The sequence below is a fragment of the Tachypleus tridentatus genome, chromosome 13 (assembly GCF_004210375.1).
Source record: "Tachypleus tridentatus isolate NWPU-2018 chromosome 13, ASM421037v1, whole genome shotgun sequence".
NCBI lineage: Eukaryota > Metazoa > Arthropoda > Merostomata > Xiphosura > Limulidae > Tachypleus > Tachypleus tridentatus.
Window position 1 is genome coordinate 210,543,901 of NC_134837.1, and position 25,530 is coordinate 210,569,430.

General features: G+C 35.8%; 1 long non-coding RNA gene across 1 annotated transcript in view; it reads right to left on the minus strand.

Annotated features, from left to right (window-relative positions):
- The window catches only part of LOC143238441 (uncharacterized), a 55,142-nt gene extending 37,463 nt beyond the window's left edge, over positions 1 to 17,679 (minus strand). The window contains exon 1 of the long non-coding RNA XR_013020582.1: positions 17,256 to 17,679. This is a non-coding gene — a long non-coding RNA (uncharacterized LOC143238441). The remainder of the gene's footprint in view (positions 1 to 17,255) is intronic.
- Between the last annotated feature and the right edge of the window lie 7,851 nt (positions 17,680 to 25,530).

Sequence of the window (25,530 nt, forward strand, 5' to 3'; positions counted from 1 at the left end):
GGAAATACTAATTTCTTTTCGATAAGCATATACACACACACACAAGATCTACCTACATTAGCTGTCTTTCACTTAAGTGACAGACTAGAGAGAAGACAGTTAATGACAGCCCCTACAGCAGACAGGGTGAGCATGTTTGGAGGGACAGAGAATCGAGCCTGCGATGTTCAGATTGGTCAAGCGCCCTAACCATGGATGAAATGAAAATATAAACGAATTAATAAGCCGGAGTTATAGTAGTTCAATTTATGTAATAACATAAGGTTTAGAGCAGAGTTACGACAAGTTTGAATTGATAGACTAGTCAGAAAACAGCTACATTACAGTACACACCACAAACTCTTGTTTATCTTTTATATGTTACAGCTCACCCGCCGTTACAAAGAGCAGAGCAACTTTTTAGTAGCAGAAGTTATGGACCATGAACCCTTTAATTCAGTCTGGAAGAGTTAACCCCTAGACTAAGAATAAAGAAATAGGAATCTGCTGTGGCCAGATATTTCATTCAATGAATGTGCGCATGCGTACGCGTTCCTCCCTTAAGAAAAAAGTATTTATTAAACAGAGTGGACTAAAATTCAATGTCAGAAAGAAGGTACGTAAGCCTAACATCCTAGTAATATATCACATTACTATGATGGTCAAAACTTCAACAGCACACCTTACAGCGATGCTGTTAGGGATAAAAAAATTTCCTTGAATATTACATTAGAACGATGGGGTCGGAGGTTAAAATTTCTGCGAAATATTTAAAACAAAAACATAGCGACTACGTGACCTTTTCAATAAGTTATCAATAAAGCTTACAATAGTCCCCCCACTTACGAATCAGTTTTTATTCCAACGAATGACGCTGAAATGCCAGCCATCTTTACAACAACAGAAACCATTGTATAAATAACTGGAACAGATGAACACACGTCATAAAGCAACGACATGGAGATGAACGGAAACGTTCATTCCATGGTGTTAGAGCCCCTTGGTCTCAGCTGGCAAAAAACTGTACTTGTACTTTTATGTTCCATTCCCTCTTCATGATACACATTACACGTTCGAATACATTGTATCGTACCCTCAGTAACTGCATTAAATGGATCAACAAGGATATTCAAAAGGACCACACAACGGTTTCTAGTGGCCCAAGTTAATTCATTATGAAAATGTATTTACAATACGAACACATTTTAGTGGCCCTTGTCAATGCTCATGAAAATATATCTTCAACGTTGCCCGTTTTGTTAATTATATCATGATTTCTAAGTTTTAATGAACTATCCGAAAGTTGCTGGTAAATAATTTTGTTTTTAATTTTAGGATAAGCGGCTTATGGAGTGGCTGGGGTTTTTTGGGGTTTTGTTTCCTCCTTCAAGTAGACTTAGCTTCAGTTTCGTCAATTCTTGACCGATTTGAAAACTAATTAAAGTTTTTGCCTCGGAAAATCAAACCCTTTCGATTGATGTGTCTGACCACACTCATGGTCTCAGATTAATTTACTCTAATCCTGCTCAAAATAAAGTGCCGCGGGCTTTGAGAATTCCCGCTGGTTATCAGCAACTTTTCGTGCAAAATTAAAAAAAAATGATAAAAAAAAAAAGAGACCCGAGGAAAACGTGTCTGCATAACAAAAAGCATGGTTTTACGTATAAACCCGCTTACCTGTGGTATTTACCACGGAGTTATACAATGGGACATCAGTACACTGTCCATCTCTGGTATCAAAGTCTAATTTTTAGCGTTACAAGTCCTCAGACAGTGTGGCCACATTAGTAAAAAAAGGGAAAATTCTTAGATTATTAGTGATAACCTATGCTAGTAGTTACATCCTATCTGTAACAGGTTCTTTAAAACTTCTATTATTGGTCTAAAAAAAACAACTAAACAATCAAGTACTTACATATTTCAACATTTTTTGACATTAGTAAAACATTCAATTCTTTTATAATTTGAATGCTTATTTGCTAATGAATTTTAAATTAAGCCAGAGACGACGCACATCTAATGGTGCAAAACAGACGTCCTATTTGTCGAAAACTAAGTTTATCTCTAGTGCATTATTTAGTCGTACGAAGTAAACAGACCACACTAAGTGATACACACACACAGTTAACTTTTCCTGAAAAGTAAAGTTGTCACCGTCACTGCTTCTTCGGTTGACTTAGAATAGAATTTCCCGATAGAAAACGCAAAAAGCAACTAAATGTTACATATAAATACATGCACAAAGTATTTGTTATAGTTAAATGATAAAAACAAGGTTTGCCCTTCCACTACGTAGGCTTAACGAATGTATAAGAAGGAATGTAGACATTCACTTTAAGCAATCAACTTTAGACGAGAATCCATTATGAAATAAATATATTTGAGAATAGAAACATTGTTAATAATAATTTGGCAAACGACCTTTTTAAGCATAAAGTTATAGCTTTTTTTGAGGGGGGGGAGATACGTGATTTTACAGAACACTTATCAGTCTTCTTTAGAAACAAATTTTTGTTTCCCACAAAATATAAACCGTCACATTATAACGCCCCCAGGGTTAAGAGAGTGGGCATGTTTGAAGGGATGAAGATACAACGCTGCGACCCTCCCCCAGATTACGAGCCGATTGCACTAATCACTTGTCCATTCCGGGCCTAGTATATCGAATGTCGTATCTTTTCTGTGTAGTTTATTAATGCTATAGCTTCATTATACAGATTGCTTTGCATTGTCAGCTCAATGTACGTAATTAGAATTAACCTAAATCTACCAAGTTGGCCGAAACCTGTGACATATCAGGTCATCCCACAAGTTGTCTCCGAAAATTTAATACAGAAAGTCCATCAACATTTCTGTCTTTGTAGAAGGTTTTAATGACTAAAATATGTAGTGGGACATGTATAAAAATGTTCAGATAAATAAAATAAACTAACCCAACTCCACTTTTTCAGAACATATATCAAATAAACCTTTATAAAGATGGATGTGTCAGAGGAACACATTAGACATATAATGCTTTATGAGTTTTAAAAAGGCAACAATGCAGCAGAAACTACATGAAACATTTAAGGTGTTTATGCTGCGAAGTCTCTCTAGAAAGAAAATGTCGAAGATGGTTTCAGAAGTTCAGATCGGGTGACAACAGCTTATGTGATACACCACGTTCAGGTCGTCATGTTGAGTTCAATGATGACTTGCTGCTGGCAGCACTTGATGAAGATTGTGCTGTAACAGTTGAAGAACTAGCACAGAATCTTAATTCAACCCATTTAACAGTTCACTGTCATCTACAACTTGGAGAATGGATCCCCCATGATTTGACAAAAGCCAGCCTTAGACCAAGATTGGACATTTGCACTTCTCTGTACTCTCATGAACGTAACTCACCTTTTTTGGTTAGACTAGTGACTGGAGATGAAAAGGTGGATATTTTATAAAAATGTTAAGTACTGCAGACAATGGTTCAGTGCAGGTAAACTGGCTAAAGCACAGCCAAAAATGGACTTCCACCCAAGGAAGGACTTGTTAAGCATTTGGTGGGATATTGTTGCTGTCACTCAATGTAACAATTACATCAGACTTCTATTGTCAATAGTTAGAGCGCTTGGATGTTGCACTGAAAGAAAAGAGGCCTGCTTTAATCAGTCGTAAAAGTGTTGTAGTACATCACGATAATGTATGGCCCCCATACAGCGAGGATCACATCTACAAAGACTGAAGAGCTAGACTGAGAAAACTTCCACATCCTCCTTATTCTCCAGACCTTGCGCCATCTGATTATCATCTATTTCAAAGTTTGTAGAACTGTCTTGATGGAAGAGAGCTTGGAACACATGAAGATGTCAAAACTACCATCTACATTCTTTTCATCCAAACCCACAAGAATTTTATAGAAATGGCATTCAGAAGCTTGTGAATTGTTGGCAGGAAATAATTAATAATAATGGAACTTACATTGCTGATTAAATGACATTACAAAGGTTTGAAATCCTCTTTTTCTGAACATAAAATCGGAAATTACTGAAGGAATGACCTGATATTATTGGGATTACTGCCGAAAACATCGTAAACAGCGAGAGAATCGAACTGACGAAACAATACAATACAATAAATAATTTATTTAGCTGTACTGATAGCCAGGTTGACTAGGTGCACAGCTTTATTGGGTCGGACGTTGATAGTAATTATTTATTACAGTATACCTAAAAGGGGACGATGCAATATTTAAGAAACCATTGGTCATGAGGCATCATGGGAAATGTCAGAGGTCCGAACCTTCAATAAAGAGATCTTCCAATAAGTGTGATAGGTTTACGATTTGCCAGACTTCAATTAACTCTATAGTCTAATTTCTTTTGTCGTTTTGGTTTTTAGTAAAAATTATTCAATGATCTACCTGCTCAACGAGGAATCGAACCCTTGATTTTTGGCGTGGAAGGGCACAAGCTTATCGCCAATATAATTTTTTAACGCAAGACCGTACGATGGAGTAGTTACACTGTTCAACGCGGAGAATCGAGCCTTGGATTTCCTCTTGAAAAAGACCATGAGCTTTCGTTTAACCCACCAAAAATTAAAAAAAAACTGAAACGAGTTGCTCACTCTACAAGGGTCAAAATATTCGAAAGAATAAGGGCATGACGCACTAAAGTGCAAAATAAGTCGGTTTTTAATCATCTGTTTATTTTTCATACGAATTATGATTGCGACATGTTTTTTGTTCTCCATGCATGAAGTTAAGCCCAAACTACCCTTTCAATTATAAAGTACCTTCACAGGAACACAACCTCGGATCTTCACAATGTATTTAGGTTACTTCAGCGCACCAAACACGCTCGCCTTTTCAGCCGTGGTGGCATTATAATGTGACGATTAATTCCATTATTTGTTGGTAAAGGAGTAGCCCAAGTGTTGGCAGTGGGAGGTGATGACCAGCTGCCTTCCCTCTAGCCTTACACTGCTAAATTAGGGACGGCTAGCACAGATAGCCCTCGTGTAGCTTTGCGCGAAATAAAAAAAAACAAGCAATACTTTCGCGCAGTTCTAACACGAAACTCGATTCGGGTCGAGTTACACGAGTTATTTTGGATATATAGTTATACAGGTAAACATTAAATACGCTGGTTAACTGAGAGTGACAATAATAGATACTGTAACACATACACAATCACAGGTCTGCATTTGTACTATGGTTACTCGATAGCTGCTGTTGTTATTCACACAGCTATGACTGATGTACAGTCTATGTTAAACTACACTGGTCTCTGATTGTAAAATTATTTTTAGACGTCTATTCTCGAACGATTTATTTTAAGAAATCCATTCACTTCTAGTCATGACGAGAACCCTCTTTGCTTACTTCGAACCCCATACGTACTCCACTGTACTTCAGTAATGGAAGTCGCCCGCAGTTTTTGTTCATTAACTAAGTTCGTTTGTGTCTCCCCTCCCCTTCATCAATCTACAATGTTCCCGAAAGTGCCTTGCCCGAGCCCTGGGACCACTCCCTAAGATAGGAGATGGAATGCGACCCTGGCGCTAGGTATAGATACAGGAATAGTTATCAGTTTCAATAACTATTGTCCTCAGATTAGAAGGGCTTATAATTGTTCTCTAAGGTATTCCCTTGTATATCAGAACTTCTATAGATACCCATTATATGGCTGTAGACTTGCGCTACAGTTATAATACACTCACCGAGATCGACAGCATTAATTCCTAACGTACTACTGACAGGAACAGTGTTTTCAATCAAATACGACACTTCTCTAATTACGCATGACCTCGATTAATTATTTGGGGAATATGGTTCTAATGTATTACTGGCATAATTTGCATGTGCGACAAACACTAATTCGAAAAGTTACAAACAGCTGTAGCAGCTATAATATTTACAAAAGTATCGGGAAAATAATTAAAATAATACATTACAAAACAAAAGTGGCCCCTCGTGGTACAATACAATAAGGGGTGTTATAACAAAGACGTAACAGTATCACTTCAAAAAACATGAGATTATAAAATCATTATTCGGTAAATATTACATTTGATGCCCAATCGATCCATTACAAAAGTACCATCAAATTATAATTTGTATTAAACCATATAAACATTCTGTAATCTAAGATTATAACTGCCGTTACCTAAACACTTACCAATCTTTACAATTACTGAAAAGTCTCAATGCAATGTTACCACGCTAATCTTATTTTTAGAGAAATGTGTAATGTGAATAATATGTGAAACACGTTTTTCATAATTTACGAGGTTTTTTGTTGTTGTTGTTAGGTTTACGCTAACGAAACTAAGCCTCCAGAGGGAGTTATAAGCTTGTTGTATCAAGCGTGTATATTACAAACCTAAGGCTTATTTAGCACTATTTAAAACTGGGTTACACCTTTACTTCCGCGGAAGGTAGCAGCAGAAATGATGTTGGTAACCTTGACAACAAAACGTGCCAATTGCACGCGATTGTTTATAGTCGCCATGGTAACAAAACGTAATAAATAAAAGTAGCTACACTACTAGTTTGGGTAAGTCAAACATTTCGGAAAGTAGAACATGAAAGACACTGAACAATGTTTAACTTCATTATTGACATACAGTAGTATCGAGGTATTAACGTGAGTTGTTGGGAGTCCATTCGACCCAGAAATCGGACTTGGAGAGGTCATGGGGTGGATCACCCCCCTTCCAGCACTGTCACAGGGTTCTTCCTCACGAAAAAAAAAAAAAAAATAATAATGCTTTTCTCTCGTATCTGGGATGACATTTATGAAACAAGTGCAATATATAATAATTATGGAAAACAAAAGTCAAATTGGGTTCTAAATTTTACCCTGTAGCAGAATATGGTGCTAAAGTGAGGGTTACACTTGTCAAATGCGGAAAACTTGGCATGTCCAAGGAAAATCAAATTATGAATGGTAGAATCTTCACGAATGATCTTAATTCACCTCTTAGTAGGCATAGTAATAATAAAACTAAGTCAGCATTTATTTCTCAACGAAACAAAGTTCAAATCTTTGTTTACATTTTATGAGCCAACTTGTTTTTTACGAGAATAATTTCCATTCCCATCACTAATCACCCAGTGACAAGAGTTCAAACATTATCATAAAGTTTGAAAACCCGACCTAGGAGCAAACCATTCCTGACTAACTCGTCCTGTTTACACTGATTCTTTACAACAAGACATAATGTGAAGAGCGGTTTACAATGTTACATTATACAACAATATCTGGTGAAGAAACCACTGGCATGAATATCACACAGTAATACTAAGTCTCAGCTACTAGCAGTCCATTATTGAATGTTTTATGAATGGTAGGTATAATCAATAGTATTTTATGTACATACACGAAAATACTATTCCAGTTAATAAAAGTTAGAGCTTCAAAAGATCCCTAATTCTTCTATTAGCTAGAATCTATGCATTATGTTCTACACGAGAACTGAATTCGCTATGGAATTACCTTGGCATTTTATTTTGTGACGAGTTCAGAATAGAGGCCATCCTATAGGAACTACGAGAATTAATAAAGGTAAACTCAGAAATTTGAGACGAGGCAGATCTCCCCACCCCCTTCCAAAACACCATCTTTTCTTTCAACAAGGATTTGAAGTCGTTTAAAAGATTTCAAACATTAATTTCTGGTACAACAGGTCAACTATTAGCCGAATGAGAAAGTTAGTGTGTTATCACTGAAACATAGAAAAACAAAATAACTGTTTTACATTACTAAATTACAAGTCGTTACAAGTTTCATCTACTTCACAAACTGCTTTTTATCAACCTTAGTTCTGAGGAACAGAGTACATTACACCCAAATACTATAATGATTGTTTGTTTAGATCAGTGTTTCTTAACCTTTTTTGGTTCATGGACACTTTGAGAATCTAATTAGAAAGTTATGGACTCCCTTCCCATAAAAATGCACATAAAATAATTTAAGAAAAAAAAATTGTGGCGCTGCTTCACGGACCCCCTGAAACCCGATGAACTAAACCTAAACATTTTACGACTGTTTGCTTACTGAATTTCGCGCAAAGCTATTCCAGATCTATTGGCACTAGTTGTTCAATTTAGTAGTGATATACTAGAGAGAAGACAGCTTGTCATCATCGCCAATTACTGGACATTTCTTTTACCAACAAATAATGAATGACCGTCGCATTATAATGCCCAAACGGCTTAAGTGTACGAACATGTTCGGTAACGGGATTCGAACATGCGACCCACAGATTGCGAGTCGAATGACCCAGCCATCAGGCCCTTCGAGTACTGTAACCAGGGGGTGTTGTGCTGCTGGAATGTTTTGGTAATCGAAAATCAGAAAGAGAAGTTAACTTTAGATTATACGACCTTTAGTTTGGCGGTGACGTAACACACGCGACACGCTTTGGAAGGGCTCAAATTTAATACTCCACCAATAAGTGCAATATGAGTACCATTTATATGGAGCAATCTCAACATAATGAGAGGGAGGGGCTAGGTAACTCCTACCGACACAAGAAATCAAAGAATAAATTTGACACATTCAGGTTTTACAATACCATGTTCAAAATAAACGGTACACTGAATACAGCTAGAGTGTCTGGTCTATGCAGACAACTCAATGTTTTGATATATTTCAAAGATCCAAGTATATTCCACACGAGAGGGAAGTAATTAGAGTCCTTTATTACAAATCAGCTACGTTTCCTCGTAAAATCATCACGTTTGACACGTGCGTGAGTTATACCCTCCTTAATACACGTGGTTACACTTTCGTACACGGTATGTACGAGACCGTAGTCTATTTCTATCCAGGTGTTCTTGGAAGAACCACTTTCACATGTTAGATGTGGAAATCGGCGCGATTTTCGCTATTTCTAATTTCTGCAAACTTTAGTGATTATGCACACAGAGATGAACGAGATCGCTACTAGAATTTGACACGTGCACTAGTAACTTGTAGCTGCAACTTTTTTTTTTTTTTAAGTGTTTATATCAATAAAACTACAGGGGGCTACGTTGTTCATATTCGGCCTTCAAAAAAAACAAAAAAAACGCGTTCCTATGTCTATCTTTATCAATGATCACGGACCATTATTAGGACAATGACAATTAACATTCTATATATGTCCGCTACGTTTCACCAATATCCGATAATTTTAGAGATAGTGTAAAAACAGAATGACAAATCGGTTTCCATGGTAACATATTTGGATTTCCGTTGCCTTCCCGTTACCTTGTCCATCCCAAAATTAGCCCTCATGTTGGGTCATAGTCGAAATGTGCATCATTTTTGTCTAAACACATTTGGCCGCTTTCGAGAAATCTTACTGACACACACAGAGAGGGGTGAAAACGTAACCTCGTCACCTTGGGTGGTGGAGGACAAGACGAACCCTCGAAAGACACTAGTTCCTCTACTCACTTCTTTGGGTGGCGGATGAAGTTGGCCAGCAAAAACCTCAGGACACATTTTAGCATAGTTACTTATAACGACAGCTTAGTATTAAAACATTTCAAAGCAAATACTAAAAACAAAAAATGTTTAAAATATTTAATAAATAAACGGCGAAGACAGTCATTATTTAATACTACAAACTGATAACAAAAGTACCCAAGATTATACGAAATGTAGCCTTTAGCTATTACAGTTCTGACAAGTACACCCGATTAACGAATACATTATATAATCCCCACAGCATTAAGGTCATATCAGTAACAATCAATCATTGTTTATATGGTCATTCGAATACTTTCGCACAAAATCGAACACGTGCGTAGTGCTGAAAACAAAACCCATATACTTTTCGTTTACAGTTCCTTGCAAATTAGTCTTAGCAATTAAACCGGAAATGTTATTATGGTTACGTCAGTAGCAATTCTTTTGTGTTCACCCCCCCCTCACCTTCACACAGTTAAGCGATTGTTCGTACAGATGGTTACTCACGATCAAGTTAAATAGATAGTCACGAAACAAATCCAACAAACAAAGTTTCCGAATATACGAAAGTTTAAGAAACGCAAACGCAGTCTTCAATAACAGCAAGCGTCAGCTTCGTTCGTATGGACGTATGCATTTTAAACTAGTTCCATATTGTTCTCGGGATTTCCTGTTGTTGTAATGTGTTGTTAGTTACACATTTTGTGTTTTCGCTAAACTGTTCTGACAAAGCTCTTGATGTGAAGTTACGTTTTATCCCCCCCCTATTAACGTTCAAATATCCAGTAGTGTCTGAACACATTTTCAGCGTATTCAGTAACTTAACTTCTAAACCTCGAATTCTGTGCAATACAGAGTAGATTATTTAGCCAAATAAAGCGAGTGACTTGAACAAGAACATTTGATATTCTGTAACCTATTGTGGAAAGTTCAGTAATTGAAATTCAGTTAAGAATGTGAACATTTTTAATAAGCCAGTTAAGTTTAAAACTTGAAAAAAATGAACTTGATTTACATAATACTGTATAAAAACACCTTGCTCCTAGTTTCGTAGAATCGGTCATATGTCACAGGAAGATCTCGTTTTCTTCTTCATTTTTGATGTTCCTGGTAATCGCGGCTGATAGACTTACATTAGTGGAAACTTTTAATGGCTTGATATAAACGAGTAAAAACAAAGAGATTATAAAGCGTTGTAATAGGAGAGTACAACGTTTGTGTGTTGAATTTCACGCTTAACTGGTTACCTAATGGCTATTTGCGCAAATTACGACAAGTAAATTAACGATATCTGATTTGATCAGTCACGTGTCTTACACCTTCGACACAAAATAAGGTGTAAATAAAACACCTAATACCTTCTTTCTCAGTCCTAAGTTTGCGATGAACTTCGTTCATTGTTCCTTCGTATGTTTACCTCATTCTCAAATTAATATATTTTGTATAAAGACGGACTAATGAAACTTCAGGATACAAACAATGGAGTCCTAACCATAGTATTTGGACATACATGGACAGGAGTAGAACAGTTCTCTATCAGTCAGTTAAGGAAAAAAAAAAGTAAAACAAATCAATCTCAACATTAAAGTCTTTCTTATTAAGTCGTTTAACAAATAAACCCAAAAAAACATTTGTCTCTCACGTTTCTGCTCTATGGCGATTCTTTGGGAACATGCAGCACGTTTTGATTGGTTACATGGATTAGATGAAAAGCAAAACTAATCACCCACATCGTTATAATTATAATATTAATTATAATAATAATATACGAGTGATACCTGCACCAACCGTCCCATTTTTAACTGAGGGACTAGAGGGAAGGTAGCTAGTAAACAGAATAGCGAGATTTAACCATCAATCTTGTAACGTAACCATGGACCCTTGGTTTCACAGTTCGGAAAGTCAACCACTAAGTCACGCCCCACAGATATAAGGGTTAGTTACAGAAATAAACATTGAATTACATAAGTATATTCGAATTCCAACTAGAAATAAAGAAACCAAATTTTACAGATTAAATTACACCTAAAGATTATACAATAGGGTGTTACGCAAAGTCAAGTTTTTATTTCAAACATCGATAAAAGTATTTTAACATAACAGCTCCTGTATTCACATACAAATCTGAAAACAATACTCACTTTATTTTCTACTGTTAATTGTAAGAAATAAAAAATAAACATTATCCAACTCTCCCAGTGATGAGGAAGCTTAAAATAATTAAAAGTAAATTTATCAATACTCTTAGAATATTATACAGAAAGGGCATTTTACAGAAAACTTGGATATGGTTTAGGTCGAAATGTGACATTAAAGATACATTAAGTAATTGTCTGGATGAAGTCAGCTTATTATCAACCTCCGAGAATGATGGTTGATAATATGGACAGTATTAACTGGTCTTTAATTCAGTTAAGTAGTTGGTTATACATCAACCAATGTTTTACTTATAAAATATTTTTTATTTAAAATAAAACAAACAAACCCGCTATTATGGTAGAACAGCCATTTGATGATTGTCACCTACAGATGACAAGAACGATGTAGTCTACAGCCATACACACGGAACCCTTTACTAGGTTTAAGTCAATAGTTTATGTACAAGTTATCACACCTTCTTCCTAAACACATCCACAGTAAAAATACGGTTTCAATAAACCTAGTTTGGGACAGGTACGAGTTGTTAAAACCGTATTTTTTTGTGAATGTGCATGTTAAGAGAAGACATGATAACACTTGTAACAAAAAAGGCTTACTTAACTTGCACACAATACTTGACAAGGTTTAAGTCAATTTGTATTTGTTACATGTTACCATACCTTCTCTTACCACATCCCTCCCACTTACTTATATGCAAAAAAAAAAGGTTATGGATACCATTGACGAATAACATCACAGATAGCAACCACATTAAACTTAAAAGCAAATAAACATTATCAAATATAGGAAGTATGTAACTTCCGAGATTTTACGAGTTCTACTCGTACTGAATGCAACTGTGACATGAAAGTGGATTTTCTTTATTAAAGTTAAACAACATGTGAGCAAACTGAAAGTTAATTCTAAAACATAACATTTATAAGAAAGCTTCAGGTATATCATTAACCTCTACTCACAGAAATCTACTAAAAACAAAACCAGTAATGAGTATAGATCATTAGCTATACATTTACAAAATTTAGAATGCGCCATTTCAATAGCAGAGTTCCACGGCCCCAGGTTTGGCCAGCTCATGAGCCTTAACTTAGTCCAAAATCCACGAAATAATCGAACAATGTCAAATAATGTACATAATAACAGTAGCCATAAAATAACAAAACTATATTTATGAAACCCTCATGGCAACAGCGTTAATGAAAGAACATTGGATAGAGGGCAAAGCGTGCTTTTCTTAAGGAACACAAACTAGATAATTCCTAACTACTGTGGTATATTTATTATTCGCTGAAAGACTTAAAACCATATTATCTTCCAAAGATTTAAAATACCGCTTACGAAAACAAAAATCGCACGAATATTGAAAGTCAAAGATTTAACAACACACTTCAACACGTGCCACCAAATATAATAGTTTTCGATCAAAGTAAGCGAAACTAAAAGTAAACCTGTTGGTCAGTGTAGCCAATTAAAAACTTCAGAATCATTACAAAAAGGTTTTGGATAAAAACAATATAAAGAACCCGAAAAATTCTGCTTAGTTAACAACAGAAATTATACCTTTTAAACCATGTCGTCGTCAGCAAGACACAAATTGGATAATTTCAACTAATATCTGTCCTCTTCCAGCTGTCAGAGAGACAAATAGACTTCTAAACAAGTCACGTGCTCTAAAACGAACATTACACATCGCTGTTCTTTCGATGCTGTGGGTGTTGGACTGATTACGTTCACTAAAACACAAAGTCTCGTAATTACACGATTGTAACTCTGTTTCGTTTTGTTGTTTTTAATTTACGCGTAAAGATACTCGAGGGCTATCTGCGCTAGCCGTCTCTAATTTAGCAGTGTAAGACCAGAGGTAAGGCAGCTAGTCATCACTACCCACTGTCACATTATAAAGCCCCCACAACTAAAAGGGCGAGCATGTTTCGTGCGACGGGGATTCGAACCCGCGACCCTCGAATTACTAGTCGAACGCCTTAACCCACCTGGCCATGCCGGGCCTAATAGTAGTAAGTACTCTCCTACTGTTTTAAATTTTACTTCCAGCTTAAAAACGTCTTGTGGAACGGTTAGAAATTTTCCGTAAATATTACAATAACAACACTATGTAACACAAATTTTGTTCCTGGATAGCACTTGTTATTTCTTAATTGCTTATGTTGTAAATGTACAGAAAATAGCCATTATTCCCTTCAACTTTTGCTTTGTGACCTGGATAATGAAATTTAGAAATTAACCTATTTTCTATGTAAAAATGGGCAAATTTGCACATTTTCATTTACATAAGGTCTGAATAAAACAACATATGAATCAAGATTTACATGTATTTATAAAGTTATACAAAAATGTTTAGTAGAGTAGTTTTTCGAAATTTGCGACTGTAATGTAAATTACTTTCACGTATCAGCCCCCAAATATAGTCTCCCATCATGTTTTCGTTATACGCTCCCAGGTCACAAAAGCAAAGTTTGAAGAGAAAAATAAGTATTTTCCATTTATTTTAGGAATAAGAAATTGGGCAATAACACTTTCTGGTCAGGAACAAGAAAAAAGTAAACATTTCGTTACCTAGTGTAATTTAGTGCGTGAAAATCAAATCCTAGACCGATTTTTTACTGCAATTCCTGTATGGATTGTTACTGATATTAGTAACAGTAGCTGGTGGAAAGGTTAGTCACCTTCTTGCCATGAAGATTAAGTAGCCAAATTCTCTCGTCTAGTAACATACTCTTACGATACTATTTTAATGTCAATTCGTTACGTCGTAGTTCAGTTATAGAGAGGAAATACACGATGTAAAACTCACTGAACACTCCAAATAGGTACAAATTCCACATAGCTCGAACACCCAGTTTCGTAGAGGGGAAGATAAGAAATACCTTTGAGTTGCTTTTTTTTTTTTTTTAAGTTAGTGTTCAAAATCCGCCTCATGTTTCGATGTATGTTTCTCAGTGTGATCAACAGGCCACTGGTAAAAAGGTTAGTCTTTTGTGACCCCACATTTTGATCACATATATGAATAATATTATGGTGTTGTGCCTAATGTTTTTAGTGCAAATTTCCTTTCAGTTCACCAAAAGGCAAAAATTTAAAATATAATCAGTGATACACTTAATAGATAAAAATTAAGGATGTGGCAAAATGATAGAGTATCGTGATGGAGTGGGACAGCTCCCCTCTAAATCACTATGGCGGTTTAAACGTCAACACTATTTACAACATTGCAAGATTTTCTTTAACCGCTAAGAAGAGCCACCTTGGCTCGGCGAGTCTAACGTCTTTGTTATATCACCATTCCTTTGAATCCATAAAGTGGTCCCCACAAGATGGCCACTGCCTACCCTCCCCATGGAAGAAGAGCTGGTGACGGGCCAACAAGTATGTACAGTCAACAGAAGTACATATCCAAATCAAATTAGTTACTTGGAAATAAAAACTTTCGATACATGTTGTAGGTAATACAACAGATAGCCTTCAGTGTAGCATTGCGTTTTTGTACAAAAACAGTTGTGTCAATAATTAACTATCAACTGGCTACACTAACAATTACTTAAAGAGGGACAGGTGAATAATTTCGGTACTCTTAAAAATCATTTGATTAAAAAAATATTCATGAAGATATTATAGTAATCTTCTATAACTTAATGTAATTTCAAGTCTCACATAATGATAAATAAATGTTCCTCGAGTTTAAGAGAGCGCAGGACTTGCGTATCATTTTAATTAGGTTTAGACATCAAGAGGCCACATGCAGTTTAGCGTTGATTTCAAATCTCGTAGTTGCGCATATATTCTCACTGTCACCATACATAAATACATATTATAGTTTTCTCTGCTTTTCAGTACGTAACATAACACACAGAAATACTTTTTAGTATGGAGCATATACACACTGAAACCGGGGAATAACTTTGAGTAGTACAGTGGAAAGTCTGAGGACGTACATCCCTAATAACCGGGTTTCGATACCCCAGCTAGGTACACCACAAACAAAGTAGCGTAACTTTGTTTTCCTACAAATGTACCAATAACTGGCTGCCAATATTCTAACAGTACGAACAGCTTGGACTAATATGTACGGAAAGTGCATCAGAAATTACTGTTACAGGTTAACATATAATTTGTTATAACTCGGTTCAACGATTCCGATGCACAGTAGTGGGGCCCAGCATGGCCAAGCGTGTTAAGGCATGCGACTCGTAATCTGAGGGTCGCGGGTTCGCATCCAAGTCGCGCCAAGCATGCTCGCCCTTTCAGCCGTGCGAGCGTTATAATGTTACGGTCAATCCCACTATTCGTTGGTACGAGAGTAGCCCAAGAGTTGGCGGTGGGTGGTGATGACTAGCTGCCTTCCCTCTAGTCTTACACTGTTAAATTAGGGACGGCTAGCACAGATAGCCCTTGAGTAGCTTTGTGCGAAATTCAAAAACAAACAAACTCAAAGTAGTGTTTTCAGAAGGGCTTGTTACGTGGAAATAAGAGTTTGTTAGTAGCAGTTATTAATATGGAAAACTCGATACAAGAGGTATTTTTACACAATACCGAAGTCTTACTTTGTTCTTAGTACCAGATCTTGTAACGCAGTAACCATAAAAATTATTCATGGGAAGAGAACAGAAAGAAATTTACTCTGAAGAAAATAATCATGGGAGCGAAACGTGCCAGGGGTTTTTATGTTAAAAATATTTTTAATGTTGTTTTCGTTTTTTAGTTTTAACTTAATCTCACGTCTTTCTCTTACATTAGTGACTAAATGTACATCATTTCACTAAAGATAAATTCTTGAGAAATCTTAGCTGGAACTTTACGAAAGTCTTTCTTTAACATTCTCTCACCTATATATAATTAGGTCAGAATATTTTCTGAATAACTTTTTGTATTTAATACCGTCATGATGACGCGTGTTTTACCAATCCATGTTTACATTACTCAATACTACCAATTATACTTACTAACCTAAGTGTCAAAATTTACCACTTAAATCTCAGCCAACTGGTGCCTTCTGTAAGTTAACCAGTTTTATTAATCAACTTTTTAAACTGCGAAATATAAAATTTACAATGGTCTTGCAAGTTATTAACTAGAGCATTCTTTTAAATTTTATTATTATCAGGTTTTTTCTTTCTAATTTTAGATAGCAGAATATTGTAATCTGTTTTCCTTTGGGTGCATCTTAATGCTGTTTTAAAACTATAAAACAGAATTCCCATATCGCTCTTTGAATCTTTAATTTGGATTTTCACACATTGTTATTTGCAAGTACTCACGTTTATCAACAGCAGAATATCGTTGAAACATTATTATAGTTTTGGAGTTTTACTTTTTCAGAGTAATAAATGTGCATAACCAACCGTCACATTTACTAAGGCTAAAGTGAAACGCTTCAATGACTAATATTATTATAAAAAATTATATATTATTATAAAAACCTTAAAATTGTAATATTTAAAGAACAAAAGTTTACAAACATTATACATAAATAATGAATTACTTATTTAACTACTGAACTACTATAAAATAAAGTTGTGGATTTTAGTGTGTAAATATCACAAAAACAGTTACTAACACTAAATAATTAGGCCTCAAGAGAACTACTAATATTTTGACAAACCTGAAATTATATTTTCTGAACACAACAATTAATAAACAAAATTGAATTAAATAATATAATTTTACCTTTATATTTCGCGATTATCAACTATATAAATGACTGGAAAACGTTACGATGTCTTGCTGTAAGAAAAACATAACGAAAATAAAAAGAAACAGCTTTCTTCCACATCAATGTAAAGTAATGGCTACTTATACGATCGAGCGCGTACAACTCCGAAATACAGCAAGCTGGTCATGTGGTTTGGGCTTCAGAATTGCGCGCTACGACTTGCGGCTATACAGCAAGCATCTATCCATGCCCTAATTTTTCCGTACACCCTCTCACAAAGGAAACATACAGAAGTATCCTTTCAATGGACAGAAATTAACTTCTCTTCTTCGTTTATCAACTATATACGAAAATACACATGCCAAAACAACCTATTAAGTTACTGAAACACCTTCACATCCGTTGTTTCTAATCGAGCCAGTACTCAACTATTGGCATGTAGCCAACTTCCCAAAAGATAAACCGTCTGCCCCCTGGCGGAGCATAAAGTATTTAAAATTTGGCGCTGTGTTTAAATACAGCAATTTGTTTTTATTTCCAATTATTAATTTTTACTAGCAAAAACGTTTATTTTATATGTTCTCATAATATTTCAATATTTTCAACGTGACAAATTTTTAAGAGCAAGAATATAAATGCAAAATATTCATTTATTCATTTCGGTTAATTTAACCTCCGCATGACAAAATAATCCAATCCATGCGCTAACAATACTTAAATAAATATTAAATTTCAACTAAAATTAATTGTGTATTTTAAAAACAGTTTCAAAAGATGTACCCTATGTTTCCGTTTAAGTTGCACCAGAATAAATATATAGAAAAAATACTGATTATGTGTAATCTATACATTACACTCGTGAACGTACATATACCCAGTACATAGTTAAAAAACAACAAGCCAGGTGGGTTAAGGCGTTCGACTCGTAATATGAGGGCCACGGGTTCGAATCCCCGCCGCACCAAATCTGCTCGCCCTTTCGGTCATTTCCACTATTCGTTGGTAAAAGAGTAACCCAAGAGTTGGCGGTGGATGGTGATGACTAGTTGCCTTCCCTCTAGTTTTACACTGCTAAATTAGGGAGGGCTAGCGCAGATAGCCCTTGTGTAGCTTTGCGCGAAATTCAAAGCCAAACCAAAAAACCAATCATGTCATATTATCATCTACTATATTACCTGTATCGCACCAAAATAATATTTTTCGTTCGTGTAGAATTCCATGAAGGATATGTTTGCTTAAAACTGAGCACAAAGCTACACAATGGACCATCTATGTTCTACCCATCACGAGTATCGAATTCGATGTCTGGCATTATAAGTCCGCATACGTGTTGGGTCTACCACTGGGGAAGGGGGGGGTAGCTGAAGGAAATGAGTCCCCTATTTGTAGGGTTGGATTTATATGACCTTCAAGTAATTTTTGTTATAACTGTTTTCCATACTTTGTAACTAGAAATTTTAAAATATATAAATATACGTGTGTTTTTTGGGTTTTTATTGAATAAATTGTTTTTCTTTAGAATAATTTTTAAAACGGGTGGGGGTATGCGTGTCCCTGCTATAAAGTCACCTTAAAATACTGTTTCAGTTGTTATTATTATTGCTGATTTTGAATTAAGTGCAAAGACATCTGTGCTCTGCCCACCATGGGTATCAAAACTCGGTTTTCAGCGTTGAAAGACTCCACACATACCGCTGTGCCACTGAGGGGCTACTGTTTCAGATCTCAGGGTTTGTACATAAACAGATGCGACCCTCTATAATACTGTCATTCATGTTGTAAAGTTTAAGCATGCGCACAGGACGCCGAGAAGAAGCCGTGTGCAGCACTAGGTGCATAACTAAGCTTAACTTAAACTTGATGTTGTTCATGACATGGACAGATTGCTGACGTGATCACAAGCGAGAATTAACAGAAATGAACTTTTAACCACAAACGTAACACTATACGTCCCCTACTGATCGCATATGTAATACTGCATGATATCAAGAGTTCGAAGATATAGTAGGATTGAGGTCACATAAGACTTCGTTCTAGTTCATGCATTCTGGTTTAAGACTCTAGTTCTATAAGGGGACGAAAAGAGGGAAGACAATAAATGGACTCTGAACTCTAGAATTCGAACCTTCCCAAAAATGTCTTTTGCTGAAATGGAAACTTGAATTTGAGAAGTCATAGCTTAGTTCATTAAAGCATGTACGTAATAAGGAAATTCATAATTTTAAATCCCTCTAGAGCTGAATGTTTTTTCCTCACAAACGTTCTAGCTGTAGAAGACGGCAGGGCGCCATTTAAATAGCTACAGCTTAACTAGTTCTAATATACATATATATATTGTTAATTTAAGGTTATAGGTTAAAGTCCATCCACGTCTATATACCAAATAGAAGCAGTGGACAAAAGGACAGTCACTTACAGGTTAACCCCTTACCGACAGCTGGTGCTCAGTTTACTCAAGAATGCCAATGTTTGCTCGTTCAACACAGCGATCAAACCCTACATTACAGCGATATAAGCCCTTAAGCCTGCACCTGAGACACTGAGTAGAGCCATTAATAAGTAAACATTATATTTTACACAGTTTATGAATAGCGTGTCCATTTATTACTAAAAGGAACTGAGGTTAATATGTGTATACAAACGTTTAATGAACGTAAATAAGTGACAAAAATATCCAGTTAAACGTAAATTAAAATTGAATAATAATGTGTGTGAATACGTTCTTACCAATCGTAGAATTAAAACGAGAAATGACGATTTACAAACTAGGCCTAACAACCACTCAGACCCGTTATAAACGTTGCGTTGTCAGGTTCGTGTCCCCAAGCAGATTAAAAAATGAATGTCAAAGGTCAAAGGCTCAGAAGATCACCAACTTTCTACTGAACACGTTATCATGTCTGTTTTCTCTTGTGCATAAAAAAGCCACGTTTGAGTGCTTCTGTAACACGTGTGTGAGTCGCTGGTTATTTGTTTAGGTTAAGTGTGTACATTTTTAGAAACTAAAATAATTTTTGATACGACAATCAGTTGCTTTCGCTCTGAAAAAACAAAATCACTAGATCTACATTTTGAAATAAAGTACCTAAACTGCGCTCGGCATGGCCAGGTGGGTTAAGGCGTTCGATTCGTAATCTGAGGGTCGCAAGTTCGAATCCCTGTCACACCAAACATGCTCGCCCTTTCAGCCGTGGGTGCGTTATAATGTGACGCTCAATCCCAATATTCGTTGGTAAAAGAATAGGCCAAGAGTTAGCAGCGGGTGGTGATGGCTAGTTGCCTTCCCTCTTGTCTTACACTGCTAAATTAGGGACGGCTAGAGCAGATAGCCCTCGTGTAGCTTTGTGCAAAATTCAAAAACAAACAAATCTAAACTGCAAAGATACCTTAAGGCTGTTTTGTGTCAACTGTGATATAAGCAAGAGAAAAAAAATGGGGTAAAATACACTAATGTTAGGCTATGACAATTGAAATTCTAAGCGAAATATCTAATATATTAACTCGTGGGGAAACAATACACTTGTGGAAGTAGGCGCACTGATCATGTAACTGTTTCTTTAATAACAGAGTTGCGACATGTGCTACACACGCTGTGCCCACCAGAAAAATCGAACCTGAAATTATAGAGTTATAAGCTTTCCTGTTTTCCGCTGTGTCAATGGCAAGGGTCAAGACCGCTTGTTCACTTTGATGACTTTCACGCACAGCTATTCGAGGACAATTTATGCTAGCAGTCTCTAATTTAGAAGTGATAAACTAGAGGGAAGTCATCAGTACATCCGGCTAATTCTGAATAGAGTAACTGAATAGTGGGATTGGCCAAATTATAATGCCCTCACGGTTGAAACGGACAAACACGGTCGATGATAGGATTCGAACCCGCACTTCTCAGACTACAAGTTGAACGTTAACCGCCAGGCCTTGAAGGATTAGGAATAAAACCACAAATTATTATTTACTTTGCACATTTTCTGAATATTGTCTCCATTTTAAACAAAATTACACATTGAATATCAATATCTTTAGACACAAAGCGCTTTCAAAATGGAAAGATATATGCAGATAAAAATTCAATAATAGTGTGTGAGGGTGGGTTATTACAAGTCGTGGAATTAACCAAGGTGACGTACATATGTTCATTTTCTTTGATCCGACGAGCCACAGAGCAATAGCACAGACTGCAAGGAAGCGCGTGCACTTCCCGCCATCTACTATAAGCACCCATTCAGAGAACGACAGCTGCATACACCACATCTTGCCCATTCAGAAATCTTAATGCCAGACTTTGTAATACAGAAATAGGGGCTTCTCCTTCTCTCTCTGTTCCTTGTTAACTAAATCAAGCAAAGTTCCCACGTGTGCACCACATGGCACAGCGAATCAGCGAATTTCTCGACTTTTGGTCAGCCTAGCCCACATTCGTGGTCGATCCGGGGACCAACTGAAGAGGTGCGGTTATTGCGCACAAGGGGGTGGGGTTGTTTAAAGAACGTAAACTAAGCTCTCGAACTGGAACTTAATTAGTAGTAATCTAGAGGTTATTTGGTTTCAGTCGGGTAAAAAATAAAACAAAAACAAATTGATATATTTGCGTCAATCTTTAGAAGTACTTAAATGTAAACAAACCAAAAAGTTAGAATTTATTACAAATTGTGGAAATCTCCACGGATACCTCGGTAACCTAAAGCTATCGTAAAATGAACCCACAAAAAATGGTAACAATAAAAATCCGTGCGATTTTTTGTGGTCACCTATTCACTACAAGCATTACATACACGTAAAGAAGATTCGTCCAACTGTTTTTATTTGCGGTCTTTAATAGACGAATTTGGACAATCATTTAGTCTCGTGGACACACACGACGATGGGAGAGTTTTAACAGAGAATGTACAATATACATATAATCACACAAACATTCTGATGAATTATAAAAATAAGTACGAGCGTTTTCTATTAAACAAGAACAACAGCGTTTCCTACAACGGTAGATAAATTACAGTATATATATAGATTTGATAAAAATAATAAAAGTTAAGTTTTAGCGCTGAGTTGTCTTTTTGTTTTCAGGTTTTATTTACAGCACGAAAGAGTACAACTAATAAATATTTCCTTTCCTCTACCCAAGAATTTCAAAAATCATCATGAACTGTTTGACGTTATAAATACAATTCGTTGCCAGTTTGATCCAATAAGGAACGTCACAGAGCTAGTTAATGATAGTCCAAGGCCGTGTGCCGTTCATCACATTGAGAGGTCAGTAAACTTGGTTTCGAAGTATTTGTTTGTTTTGAATTTCGCGCAAAGCTACATGAGGGCTATCTGCGCTGTCCGTCTCTAATTTAACAGTGTAAGACAGCTAGTCATCACCACCCACCGCCAACTCTTGGGCTACTCTTTTACCAAGAATAGTGGAACTGACCGTCACTTTATAACACCCCCACGTATGAAAAGGTGAGTATGTTTGGTGCGACGAGGATTTGAACCTGCAACCCTCGGATTAGGAGTCGAGTGCCTTAACCACCTGGTCATGCCGGACCCAAGGACTTATGTATTTAATATTTATCTATCCAACTTTATATATATGTAAAAAATATTTATTTGCACCCTAACTTTTAAGTCTATCAGGATGATCTCAACCAAAATTGGTATGTAAACGCTACGAATTATGAGGAACATTTCAAGGGGATCAAAATTGGACTTAACCCTAATTTGTATTTTATAAGGGCTGTTGTTTAATTTCTCCCAGCCTACTGAGACAATCAATATCAAACAATCTTTTCAGGTTGAAGCTTTAGACAATGTTAAATATTAAAAAAGGATTCAAAGTCAAAATACGAAAGTTACTGGATCGTTTCCCAAACAGCCATGTTTTTCTCATGGTTAATTAGATTGTTGGTAGATGGACTGTAAACTGTAAATACTGTTTAAGAAGCTTTTGTTATCATCATAAAATTTTCAGATAAAGTCTATGTTCAAGTTATTACTTATAAGTACATGATTAATGTGAAACTTACATCAATCTAATTAAGTTTAAACATTCCCCATCGGTTGACAGATGTTTCAACTTGTCATTTCTTAATTAGGGACTTTTAACACAGACAGCACTTAGTGGCTTTGCGTGAAATCCAACACGCAAACAAACCCTTCTCGGGTAAATTTATATTTTATTATTTTTTAAAGACTGATCGCACAGTTTTATATATATTGAAATCCTGTAGCTACTAAACATATGTTAGTAAAGATGAATAATATCAAACAGACATATTTAATTACCCTATTCAAAAATCACACGAAAAACCATATTTAAATACTACACTCATGATAAATCATGTTTGAATACTACATTCATGAATGACATGAAAACACGTTTATGAACAAGATAAAAACATGTTTGAACACAGTTTAACATGAATATAAAATGTGACTTTTGGAAAGTGAACAAGAAGACTCCATTTATAATGTCACGGTCAATCTCACTATTCGTTGGTAAAAGAGTAGCCCCAGAGTTGACGGTGGGTGATGATGTCTAGCTGCCTTCCCTCTTAGTCTCACACTGCTAAATCAGGGACGGCTAACGCTGATAGCCCTCGTGTAGCTTTGCACGAAAATTTAAAACAAACAAACATAACTAGACTAAATGAAACTTCAGCCTGTTTGCAAGTCTTGTAGCAACTATGACTACCACCCCCTCTGGGAACAATAAAACTAACTTACTGTTTCAACAGTTCCGAATGATGAGTACAGTTAATTCAGACAAAAGTTAAATCATGATAACAAATAATTGGCTTTTGTTAAATATACACAACTTTTGAAGTTAATGGGAGTTTTTTTATAATTTATATGGATGTGAAAAAGTTAGTTCTGTTTGGAAGTGATAGTTTTATAGGAGGTTTGTTTACGTAACTGTGTGTGAATCACAGACTGTGTAGTTCTACCGGTGTAAAATGGCGCTTGTTACATTATTGCGTCATGTTACTGAAACCTTCTAAGCTTTTCTTCTTGTTTTTGATTGTATATTATATTGTGTCATAATATCTCGTAGTGTGCAGAACGTTCTTGGCCTCGGTAAGGCTATAATTACTCGTACAAGATGTAGTTCGAGTTAGACAAAATTCCTCAAATTAATAGCTTGGTTTAGACTGCGTGATTGTAAGTTTAGCTAAAAAGAGAATATAATAATGACTTATAACGTGAAATAAGCACAGATTGTACTGTAATAACAAAATAGACGAGAATCATTCATCTTATCAAATGTTTTCTAAAGTAACTGAATCAGACTGTGTGGACTTTGACGAAAAGAGACGATTTAACGTTCTGGATACAACTATAATAATTAACTGTAAAATGAACATTTGTTTATACGTTTCACTTGTCTTAATGTATTAGTTTAAAGCAAGTGGACTGTGTGCTGCTTGGGTATTGTTGAAACTTATCGCCAATAAGTCACAGGCACGAACTATAAAAATCCGGCTCACACCTAAAACCTTACAGTTTTAAAATAAATAATATTTTATTATTAATATTACCAATATTTTTCATTTATATCCTATTGTAACCGTGGTTACCATAATGATCTTTGTTACTCAGTAACCATGGCTACTATAATGGCTGCAATTACTTAATGAACCTTTGTTAGTTAGGTCCAACAATTTCTATAATTATTTTAGTGTCATAACTAACTCATTTTAAATTATAACGTAAGCTACTGAGAAAACTAATGAAGAAAAACACTTAATTCTTACTGGGCAGTTATCGTTAGTTTGGTTTCATTTTCGGTTCTCGAATGAATTAAAATGTTCTGTTAATAACAGAATAAATAAAAATGAGTGAGTTCGTCTGGTTATATTTTTACAACTGCTCAAAACCACTTTAAAGAATCTGCGATGTGTTAAACTTCAGTCAGTTGTTTCCAAATTCTTTTTACGACGACACCCTGACCAAATTATCTTGATTGCGCGACACACACAGTTTGGAAACCACCAACCTAAGTATTCTGAGTGCATACTGTCTAGAAATGAATACTTAAGACTAAAGCGTAAGGCACGTTCTTCTTTCGTGACCAGTGCCATCAAATATTGTTAATTATCGTGGTAATTTCTCAGATTGTACAACATATGTTCCACCGGTAAAAAAAACACGCATTAAATACATTTAGAGTGGTCAATACTTTATAACCAATACAAAAATATAATCAACCATGATTTGTACCAACAGTTAAAATGGTAAATTGTATACAGTAAAATGGTTGTTTTCAATTATACCTTGTTTTCATGTTTCATATCAATGTTT